The sequence below is a fragment of the Procambarus clarkii genome, chromosome 7 (genome assembly GCF_040958095.1).
Source record: "Procambarus clarkii isolate CNS0578487 chromosome 7, FALCON_Pclarkii_2.0, whole genome shotgun sequence".
In the NCBI taxonomy this organism is placed as follows: domain Eukaryota; kingdom Metazoa; phylum Arthropoda; class Malacostraca; order Decapoda; family Cambaridae; genus Procambarus; species Procambarus clarkii.
Window position 1 is genome coordinate 50,038,864 of NC_091156.1, and position 12,482 is coordinate 50,051,345.

Genomic DNA, 12,482 nt, shown 5'->3' on the forward strand with positions numbered 1-12,482 from the left:
TGCTAATGTTCAAATTACTTTCTTTTGTGATCTGTATCAAAGCAGATTCAATTATGTTTCTGGTATAGGTGCTTTTACAATTCGTTATTGAAGACGCCCTCTCCCAATCAATTTGGTGAGCATCTTCTGACAGATAAACAAACAAAGCATTAGACAATTGGCCATGTCTTACAGAGTAATTATGTTGCGAAATTCTACATTTCAAATCTTTAGAAGTTTGCCCAATATAGAACTTATTACAGTCTTTACAAGGTATTTTATAAATGACACAACTATCACTACGAGAGCTGTTCCTAACTAATAGCTTACCAACAGTATTTTCGTAGCTAAACAATACATGTATATTAAAAAGTTTCAAGGCCTTGACAATATTCTCAAACCCAGAGAAATATGGTAAACATAACACATTCTTTGGGAGAATTCTTTCACTGCATATGAAAGGTGATTATTATAATATGTACGACGTGCTTTGCTACGGCAAACTTCCAAAAAACTCAGTGGGTAACAAAGCTTGAGACCAATCGAATCAAGAATTCTTAGACGAAGAGTTTGCATGGCATTTCACCTTTCTTTTTATGATGTCTTTAACAAAACCGTTAGAGAAGCCGTTGTTTACTAGGACATGCGTTACCCTACAGAGTTCTTCATCGACTTGCTTCCATCCTGAGCTGTGGCTGAGAGCACGGTCGACATAAGCGTTAACAACACTCCTCATGTACCTGTCTGGGCAGTCACTATTGGCATTGAGGCACATTCCTCTGTTTGTTTCCTTAGTGTAAACTGCAGTATGGCAGCCTTCACTCCTTTCCATGATTGTTACATCAAGAAAGGGCAGCTTCCCATCATTCTCTATCTCGTAAGTGAAATTCAACACAGAATTCTGCTCAAATGCCTCCTTCAGCTGCTGCAGACGTCTGGCATCAGGTACCTGGGTACAAATGTCGTCAACATACCTGCAGTATAAGGGGCCATGGTACCCGAAAATCCGATGAAAAATGGAATATTTACGATATATTACGAAAAATACTACAACGTTCTGGCAACACTGTGGTTCAAACCGTTTAATGATATCTTGAAAAATAACGTAATTAGAGTCAAATTTCCTGCTGCAACTTTCGTGAATCTGGTCTTCGCGGCGTGAGTGCGCCGCGGGGTATTGTATCTTACGTTGTAGATGTCTTATTTTTCGTAATAGCGTTGAAAATAACATGTTATGCATAAAATGAATATAAACTCACACAAATGGCAACAGTATCGTGTGAGTGAGAGGGTGGTGCCCGTCAGTGACTGCGTGTCTCTCATGGAGAGAGGATGTGTGCTGACGCGCTCACACAATATCTCCCAGAACATGCTATTTTTGCTATTTGTACTGCAATATGACTTACCAAACGAACAAGAGAAAAGCATTGACAGCTAGATGCATGCGAGCTCTCCATACGAGCTGGCCGCAATGCGTAAATCACCAGTCACGAGTGACCGCAGGTAGAGTAACTTGTCGCGCGCGCTACGCAACTCCAACTTTTACAACTAGATCTGCCTTCACAGCCTTTATTTATTATTCAATTTACATGAAACTTGCACATTATATGTAGAGTTTACGCCTCTAAAAACTCTAGTATGTTTTCTTATCTACGTAGATTTATTGATTTTATAAATAATGATACACTTCGTTTTGTTGCATACGTTTTTGGGAAACTTTTAAAAATCTGTATTATTGCACTAAATACATCTGGGATAAAGATCATACTACCAAATCTTTATTATATAGTAAGGTAATAGCGAGTGTCGTAGAAATGATTTTGGTTCACAATTGTGGGCTGTGAAAGGGGGCATATCAAGGTGAAATTAAAAATTGTTCAATTTGCTTATAAATTTATTTATGAAATGGTTATAGAAAGGGCTGCAACTGGTCCAAGTTTCACCATCACACCCTAAACAGAAAAGGAGAACAAAAATACACAACGTATTATGCAACGAATTTTCAACATTTTCAAATAATTTTAGGGACCACATTTGTCAATTAAAATCATTTCTATAACACTCAGATATTAAAATTAGCACATAATAAAGGATTGTAGTGATCAGTTTTATCAATAAAGTGTTTAGTGCAATAATATAATTTTTCAAAGTTACCCTTCCAAAAATATGCAATATATGATGTTTATAAATTTTTATAAAATCAACAAATGGACTTTAGACTAAAATGTCTACTAGGTTTTGTAGAAGCACAAACTCTACATATAAGGTGTAATTTGCATGTAAATTGATTAATAAATGAAAGCTATGAAGTACTTTGAAGTTGTAAATTACTTACCTGAGTAAAATAAGATCAAAGTTCGGCCACCTGTTGCTGAGCTTGACTTCGACAGATTTTGTTCATAATTGGCACCCTTGCAGATAGGCATCCATTGAGCAAGGTGTGCAAGTTCCATGCACATCCCCTGATAACAAACGAAAAAAAAAAAATAAAAAAAAAAAATAAAAAAATAAAAAATTATACATATATATATCCTGCACATACATATTACAATTATTACAAAATACCAAATTATAACACTAAAAGATACTAACCTATTGAAATTGGTCCGAATTGTGGGTCCTCAAGGTGGCACTGCAACACCAGCCACAGCAGTAGATGGCACTGCAACACCAGCCACACCAGTAGATGGCACTGCCACACCAGTAGATGTAGATGGCACTGCCACACCAGTAGATGTAGTAGATGTAGACCGGCCACTGTCGTGGCCGGTCCATACACATCGAGGGGCTGAGGAGTGTGTGTGAGGAGGGTCGAGGCGTGTGGCGGCGGCGTCAGGCCTCTCACAGCTGAGGCGGGGAGGCCGCCTACATCCTCACTTGATATAACTCTCCCTTGTGCTACAGCGGCTCTTTTTCCTGCCAAAGACGGCGACCGCGTGCCAAATTGGCTTCCTTTGTCTTCCGAGTCCTCCGTTTATAGGTCATTGTGCACTAGACGCTACTAAAGCGAGATTTCAGGAGCCAAAATGGAGCGCGCGTCAACACCTCCACTCTCAACAGGACACACCATGTGACTGTAGCTGGGTACCTCACTCACCTTCACTAGGAGACGGTTGCCAATTAGTGTATATTTGTTGTCATATATACATAGTTATTTCCGACGTTATTACGAAAAAATTGACGTTTAGAACGTACGACGCAATACTCTTGGCGCGCCACAGCCGCGGGGCACCGGATTCTGCACAATTACGCATGGAAATGTACCATAAATACTTTAATTTATATCATAACATTATCGTGTTTGCGCCAAAGTGTTGCCAGAACGTTGTAGTATTTTTATAAATTTTTCAAAAATATTCGATTTTTCCGAATTTTTGCGTTTGATATGCCCCCTTAATGCGCTCACACAATATCTCCCAGAACATGCTATTTTTGCTATTTGTACTGCAATATGACTTACCAAACGAACAAGAGAAAAGCATTGACAGCTAGATGCATGCGAGCTCTCCATACGAGCTGGCCGCAATGCGTAAATCACCAGTCACGAGTGACCGCAGGTAGAGTAACTTGTCGCGCGCGCTACGCAACTCCAACTTTTACAACTAGATCTGCCTTCATAGCCTTTATTTATTATTCAATTTACATGAAACTTGCACATTATATGTAGAGTTTACGCCTCTAAAAACTCTAGTATGTTTTCTTATCTACGTAGATTTATTGATTTTATAAATAATGATACACTTCGTTTTGTTGCATACGTTTTTGGGAAACTTTTAAAAATCTGTATTATTGCACTAAATACATCTGGGATAAAGATCATACTACCAAATCTTTATTATATAGTAAGGTAATAGCGAGTGTCGTAGAAATGATTTTGGTTCACAATTGTGGGCTGTGAAAGCAATTGAACATTGTTGAAAAATATTTATTTTTTTTATTTTTTTTTCTCCTTCTCTATTTAGGCTGAGATGCTGAAACTTGGCCTAGGTGCAGCACCTTTCACATGTATCAGGATAATAAATTATGAATACCCTACAACAACTTTAATATTTCGGGGAAAGATGCCCCCTTTTTTTTTATAAGGCGGGTTTCAGGTCCATGTCAACTAAGACCCTCTGCTCGATGGTACCCATGTAGAAGTTCGCAAACAGGACACCTAAGGGAGAACCCATGGCGACCCCATCTACTTGCTCATACATGTGCCCATCTGGGCTCAAGAAGGGTGCCTCTTTAGTGCAGGCTTGGAGTAGTTTCCTTAGAATGTTTTCTGGTATGTCAAAAGGAGAACAAGCCGTATCATGATACACTCTGTCCACCATCATCCAACCCTTTCTCGCACTTTCTTACAGTCAATATTGACTTAGTAAATAAGTGCATATGTGATATACTAATTTATTGTGAATATTTTAGTTTACCTTGAAAAGCTTCATAGAAAACACCGACCTTACCTAACCTTCTTAGTATGTTAAGATAAGCATCTTATTGCTTCGTAATTACAATTATTACTTAACCTATACCTATAATAGGTTAAGTAATAATTGTAATTAAGAAGCAATAAGATGCTTATCTTAACATACAAAAGAAGGTTAGGTAAGGTCGGTGTTTTCTATGAAGCTTTTCAAGGTAAACTAAAATATTCATAATAAATTAGTATGTCACATATGCATGTATTTAATAAGTCAATATTGACTATACGAAAGTGCGAGAACGGGTTGCATCATCCCAATTGTTTCATCCACAAGTATGTTGGTAAACAGTGATTCTACATCCAACGAAGCTCTTATTCCCATGGCCTGTGCTCCCCGCAGTAAGTCAACAAATTCCTTTGGAGACTTCAGGCTGAAAGCACAAGATACATAACGAGTCAGCAAGCCGTTGAGTCACTTAGCCAGTCTGTATGTGGGTGTGAGTATCTGGCTGATGATTGGCCGAAGTGGGTTTCCAGGCTTGTGTGTCTTGACATTTCCATACGCATACCCAGGTTTTTATTCCCCAATAACCTTTGACAAGTTGAGTCCGGATATCTTGGCGTTCACAGTTTCGATCAATCTGTTTACCTTCGTTTTCCATTCGGCTGTAGTGTCGCAGAGGGAGGAAAGATTCGAGGTAACTACAGAAGCACCATACTGTCCCCCGAGCTCAAAGCAGCAGCTAAGAGCCTTCGCAAGAACAAGCAGACAGTTGTCAGGAAAGGTGACAAGTCGCCAATATACGTTATTCTTAAAAAAGACAAATATCAGGTAAAAATGAATCTCATACTCTATGACCAAACTAAATTCCAAACGGTAACGAAGGATACTACAGCCGAATTGAAAACGAAGGTAAGCAAATTGATCGAAACTGTAAACGCTAAGAAATCCGGACTCCACCTGCCAAAAGTTATTGGGGAATACAAACCTGGGTATGCGTATGGAAATGTAAAGACCCACAAGCCTGGAAGCTCACTTTGGCCAATCATCAGCCAGATACCCACACCCACATACAGACTGGCTAAGCAACTCAACGGCTTGCTGACTCCTTATGTACCTTGTGCTTTCAGCCTGAAGTCTCCAAAGGAATTTGTTGACTTACAGCAGGGAGCACAGCCACAAGAATAAGAGCCTCATTGGATGTAGAGTCATTGTTTGCCAACGTAGCTGTGGATGAAACAATCGGGATAATAGCGGACAGAGTGTATCGTGATCCGGCTTGTACTCCTCTTGACATACCAGAAAACATACTAAGGAAACTACTCCAAGCCTGCACTAAAGAGGCACCCTTCTTGAGTCCAGATGGGCACATGTACAAGCAATCTTGAGGTTATTTTGAGATGATTTCGGGGCTTTAGTGTCCCTGTGGCTCGGTCCTTGACCAGAGCTCCACCCCCAGGAAGCAGCCCGTGACAGCTGACTAACACCCAGGTACCTATTTTACTGGTAGGTAACAGGGACATAGGGTGAAAGAAACTCTGCCCATTGTTTCTCGCCGGCGCCCAGGATCAAACCCGGTACCACAGGATCACAAGTGCAGCGTGCTGTCCGCTCGGCCGACCGGTCCGAATAAAATAGATCAGCAAGCTCATGTGGTCGAGACCCCAGTGGGTGACCCCACACACTGACCATGACTCTTCCTTAGTAGATTAGCAAGTAGATAGGGTCGCCATGGGTTCTCCCTACGTGTCCTATTTGCGAACTTCTACATGGGTACCATCGAGCAGAGGGTGTTAGTTGACTTGGACATGAAACCCGTTATATACAGCAGGTATGTTTATGACATTTTTACACAGGTACCTAATGCCAGACGTCTGCAGCAGCTGAAGGAGGGATTTGAGCGGAATTTTGTGTTGAGTTTCACTTACGAGATGGAGAATGATGGAAAGCTGCCCTTCCTAGATGTAACAGTCACAGAAAGGAGCGAAGGCTTCCACACTGCACTCTCCCCCTCACTCTCAAGAGAGAGAGAGAGAGAGAGAGAGAGAGAGAGAGGGAGGGAGGGAGGGAGGGAGGGAGGGAGGGAGGGAGGGAGGGAGGGATTAGGGAGGGAGGGAGAGAGAGAGAGAGAGAGAGGGAGTGAGGGAGAGAGAGAGAGAGAGAGAGAGAGAGAGAGAGAGAGAGAGAGAGAGAGAGAGAGAGAGAGAGAGAGAGAGAGAGAGAGAGAACATATGTTTTGAGACTTTAATCTCTCACGAAATGACAATATATTTTTACTATTATTGATTACTACCTGGTCGACAATTTAGTTTTGGGGAAGGTCGTTCTCTTGCTAAACCTCTCCGCTATGTGGCATCAGGCACTGGATGATTCCAAAATAAGTTGTGCTGTGGTGCTGGACACTTCAGGAGCCTTTGACTGGGTATGGCACTGAGGATTGCTAGCACGGTTTCATACACTTGGTATTTCAGGCTGCATGATTGACTCTTTGATGTGGAACGCCTACATCAAAGATTTATAAATCCTCATCCATGAAGCTCAAGCCTATGTTGATGACTATAACCTTCTCATATGGAAAAGAAGAAATGCCAAGTGATACGAGTTTATTAATTTCCACCTTGCAGCAATATCTACCTGCGGAAGGCCACAGAAAGTCACATTTGCGGCAGAAAAAACATAGGAGTGAATGATAACTAGACAACATACACTTCCGATCCTCTCGGACGTAGGTTCGAACCCTCGTCACGGCCCTTGTGGATTTGTTCACTAGACAACATACTATTGCAAATAGGACAAGTATACAAATGAGTAGAAGAAACTAATTTTCAGTGACGAAGTTGACATCTCGATAAAGAAGTTTGCCTCTTCCATGGCCAAGAAAAGTCACGCGCCTTATGGCAAATATCATAACATATGAGAGCAGGGGCTGCAAGGCCTTATCTGAGGCCCAAGTTCTCTCCCATCATGAGTATGCACTACACTCCTGGGCCGCCTGACCATCGTTTATCACAATTTTAGACGAAGTGGAGAACCGAGAGAGATCACAAACCAAGACTCTTTCTGGCTGGACAGGTCGGCATATCAGAGCCGTCAGCTTCACAGGGATATTGGCGGTCTTATTGCTATGTACACGTCAAATGTTCTCCAGGTTACCCATCTGTTCCGTCTTCTTGAACAACCAGAAGTTGACGATCAAAATACTAGAAGCTATAGCCGCTGTGCCGTTCTCAAGCACTTTCACCCCATCAGCGATCATTCATTCCTAGGTTGACTCATATTTGGAACACGTTTGCTCAACGTATTAAACATGGGAGTAGTGTAAAGTACGACTAGAACCGCGCGCACCAGCTGCCAGCTGGTACTCCATGGAGTGCCAGCCGACAGGTGGAGCGCAGGTGTCTAGTCGCACAGGTTTTTGGGGGAATTTCCCGGAAGTTTTGGCGTGTTTCGGACGCGTGTGAGCGTCCGATGTTTGGGTATGTGGTCATGAAAGAGGGGAGGTCATGTTGATGAGTGCCAGGTGGTGCGCGAGGTCAACGTCACAGCGCGGGTGTCTAGTCACAGGGGTTTGGGAATTTCCCGGAAGTTTGGCGCGTGGCGGACTTGAGTGGCGGGCGAGCAGGTGCGGTCCCCCACCCCGCGCGCGCGGGTCTAGTCCTCGGGGGTTAAGGTAAGTGGTCAGGAAAGATTGGAGATCTTGTTGTGTGAGAGTAAGTGGTGGAGTAAGAGGAAGGAGTGAAATGAATATGTGTGTTTAGCAAGTGATAGAGTAAGAAAATAGAAGGAAGATGGAGGAAGGAGTAAAAGAGTTGATCGTGAGTTAGTGTGTAGATGAGAGGAGAAGGCAGCACGGCCTGTTCTGTTGTTTTGGGATGGGAGCTGGATGGAGTTTCCCCTTCGTCTGGAGAGAGTGCTCTGGGCCATTATGTGGTTAGACAAACCCATTGACTCCCCTACAGGAAGGTCTTAAGTGATGTTTGTAAGAAATGCATGGAAAAGACACGGGACTGTTGTCTTCAGAGTGGTGATGTTCGCCCCACGGCGGGTCCTCTTACACTGGATTCGTTAAGGAAGGGGAGCGAAGTACATACGACAGACCCACACCTGTCAGCCATCAATCATTCACTCCCACCCCCATCCCCACCCGCTCCCATACCATCAACCATTGTTCTGTGCAAAACCTTTTAGTATGTGTAAGCTCTATCGTAACGTGATCAACATGGTGAGAGCAATAACGAGGGAAAAGTAAACACATTATATAAATTTTATTTCTTTATTAAACACTTAAGCGATTTACAACGATAATAATAATAATAAGACTTCTTCTTGGTGGTTTAGCTAGCAGACAGTTGTAGAAAGACCTTCATTCAGTCCATCGAACCTTCCCAACACGATAGTCAAGCAGTAAATCTGTAGAAAGTGGAAAAGGTTATAAGTTTTGTTGTTGTCAATGTTGTAAACATAAATACAGACATTATTGTGTTCATCATTCAATCCTAACATAAAGTATTACTCACCGCACCATCATCCTAGCCAACTTCGTCACACAGCGTTTCACACTCAGCATCACTACCGTTTAAGCAGAATGTTTGCTTACACACAGGCATTTTCATCTGAGCGTAATTGAATTTCAACACTTTTTCATCATTCTTGCGAAAATGACCATATTTAAACGCTTCATCAAAGTGAAGCAGGGCGGCCTCTAAGCCTAGTCTGCAAAAATGATAGGCAAAATAAACGGCGTAATTCCCACAGAAGTAACTATTCAAGGATTGAATCCTTTTCTTCATAATATATAGGGTATAGTCTTGGAAGTAGGACATAAACTCTTCGAAATATCTTGAATACGTTCCTATTGCAGGATTGGCATAGCTGTCTAGTATAACTAACTCGCTTCTACCTTCATCCTTATTTACATAGAATGTTATCCAATGGCCCATTTTATTACGAGAACCCGAGTCCAGAGTGTTCATTATGAACACCACAGGTCTTTTTTTATGTATTTTTGTCAGTATTTTCCAGACGTCATCAGCTAGGAAACATCCTAGATAGTCTACCCTAGCACCTAAATTACTTCTGATAGCCTCATTTATTTCCAAACAATTCATATTAGTATTTTATCCTCGCGTATCGCAAATAACGCGACGATCCGCGTTAATGCTGATCACACCCGTTGTAGCCCCATAAACTAGAATGACTTTATTTCTAGCTACTCCGCGTTTAAATTCCAAAGCGATCCTCAGATTACCACTTTTTTCAATTGGGATGGTGTCATCGATATCCTCGGGTTGTAAATTAAAGGCCAGTATGGTTCCACCATTCACATATGTGTCATAAGATAATATATTGTCTTTATCGAAGCCTAAGGCTTGTAATGCTGTGTAATACAACTTGGCGCAGTTATGAGGGAAGTCACACCCAATATTGACAATATTAGTGCTATTCTGGGATATTAATACTTTACTAAGCTCGCAGTTTTCCAAATAAAGCGGGTTGCGATTATATGCACCAGACACTGCCTCCATATCAAGGATGATCATATATAAATGTTCTGGTATAACAGTCCCCCACGGCTGGTCCATTGTTATAGAGCGTTGACCCGTGCCCAATATATACGTTTTGTATAAAGTTTTATTAAAAGTATACGTAATAGGAGAGTTGTTCTGCACCATGGCTTTATTAATGGCTACTAATCCTTCAGGGTATGGCAATACCCGATCCACCCATAGACGTGTAGACTTGATATTATATTTAAAATTAGCGTGTTCATTATCGCTGAGTATAAGCCACTTATCAGGTTGAAGTTCGAGCCGCACCCTGATGTCCACATTATCCAAAACGTATTCACTAACGGATGTGACATCCAGCATTAGTTTAAAACATGTATTCACGCCACTCGTTTTCATATCAGTCATCCGTTGCTTCTCATTAGCCGAGGCATTAGTGAAATAACCAGCTTCAATTTTACCAGGATCAACTCGGTTAAAAAACTGTGACAGTTTATCATAGCGGTTAGCCTTACACCCAGAAATCGTAGATAATAACTTTACGTATGACCAGAATGAGAATAATGAGCTGGTTTCAACTACTGTTTCGTTTAAATACACAATAGCGGATTTGAATAGAGTTTGCGATAATCCATTCACCAACGATGCGTTTTTAGCATCTCCTAAAGGCGTTATTCCATCTTCTTCGGTTAGATCAATAGTCAACTCCAAAGCTATAGATGATAAATCCACCAGTTGACCATTCACTCCCTTGATGATGAATTCCAGATAAGTGTCTGTAAACTTATTATTGACCCCAGAATTCACAGGTAATACATCCACCGTTTGTCTGCTGGCGATTGTTGATTCTACCAATCGAGGGGAAAATACTTTAGGAAAGGCTTCACTAACAGCAGCTGTATAGTGTTCTAATGGCACCTGGAGGCCCAGAGCGTTATATCCGGCCATGTTCGCGCTTTAGACAACACCAACCGAGTGAGAAGAAGTTATGACAACACATCATTATATTTCGCTTTAATAAAAAGTTTGATGTTTACTAATTTTTTTGTTTGTTTATTCTTTTTCTGCACTCTTCCGCCCATCATTTGCTTCCCCACTCCTTTCAATGTTTCAACTCCGCGTTTCTTAAGAGATTGTTTGAAAGTTTGTTTGTCATTATTAATGTCGTCTAGTACGTTCTGCCCCAAGCTAAGCGCAGCCGGGGCCAGAGTCCTCATGATAAAGGGCGCTGCTCGACGCGCTATCCCGCTTAAAAAGGAAAATATTCCTCCTCCTCGCGTATAACGTCTACTACTGTTGAAAATCCGTATATCATCAGTCCCTCCACCTCTAGGAGGGGTTAACAGAATGTATAATTCCTCAACAGAGGGAGGAATAAAGTGGACACGCATTTCTCCGCTTGTTTCAGACGAATGAGGAGTGTCGGGAAAGCATTGGTGTTATATACCTCCTGCAACGGGGCGTACATGTAAGACTGCTATGGTGCACCCACGTTCATCAAAATGTATGGGGTTACCATCTTGATCCCTAATAGTGATGCTGACGCTATCTATCATGTTAGTGTTAAGACGCACATATAGTTTTTTATTGTTGCTGTTATCACTTCCATTTAGGGAGATTACATCCAAAATATTTACAGGCTGGTTTCCATATCTAGTAGAAGAGATTCTATCGCAATAAACACACAGAATATCAACTCCTCCTCTAGGCATTGGCGGGAATAGACATGTGTTAACTACACTCGAGGCGTACTGACGTTTTGCGAATATGACATATTCTATTTCTGGAACTACGCCCAACACTTTCCCAAAAGCGGTTCCAAATGATAATGTAACTCTACTGATGTTTTTATGCCCCGTTGCAGAGCTAATATTCTCATCACTAATCACAGTAGTGAACTTGTTTCGATTGGAGGAAGAATCATATTTAATAAAATGCGTTCCATATTTAGCTGAAAATTGTTTTAATGACTTTCCTAAAAAACTCAGTTTAGCATTACTTGAAAATATGGCCTCTATTTCTCTATTAATCGTGGTATTAATTTCTTTTATAGTTCCGGCTAAAACATCAGATGATAATAAATGCTTTGAATGCATGTATTTCCCCTCGCTCACTTTCTCATACGTAACGCCTACACGTATATATGCCTCGGGATTATCACGCTTAATAACGTAATGTGAAGTGGGGAGGAGTAATTTTTGTAGACACATTTCATAACTCCTCCTGGGATCTAATTCTAGCTGGTTAAACAATCGATTTTGGAAAGATGCGGGGATGTTATTGGGGAATAAATGCGTATCTGATACACTGGTGGCGTATATCACGTGAGTGTCCATCGCTCTATCTCCTTAGACCGCTTTTTGTCTAGTAAAGCCATCTACACATTACACGTTCATTTATATACACTCACCTGCTAATATACAATCCAAGAAGCTTTCCTTTTACTGTGAGGATCAATCTTGACAGATGCCTTTCTCTTAACAGACGGAGGTTCATACACTTGACTGCTTGCCGTAGTATTACGGAATAAATCTCGCGATGTAGATGTTAGTGTGAAAAACAGTTGAGCAATGGGGAGTTTATCCGG

The 12,482-nt window shown here is 41.4% G+C and overlaps 1 protein-coding gene and 1 long non-coding RNA gene across 2 annotated transcripts in view; one reads left to right on the forward strand and one right to left on the reverse strand.

Moving 5' to 3' along the window:
- LOC123761423 (uncharacterized) overlaps positions 1-12,482 on the forward strand; it is a 124,694-nt gene that overhangs the window by 5,641 nt on the left and 106,571 nt on the right. The window lies entirely within an intron of this gene.
- LOC138358419 (uncharacterized) lies at positions 1,860-2,706 on the reverse strand. The gene is made up of 3 exons (XR_011225355.1): positions 2,572-2,706; positions 2,315-2,441; positions 1,860-1,931 (listed from the first exon to the last, which is right to left on the reverse strand). It is a non-coding gene; the product is annotated as an uncharacterized lncRNA (long non-coding RNA).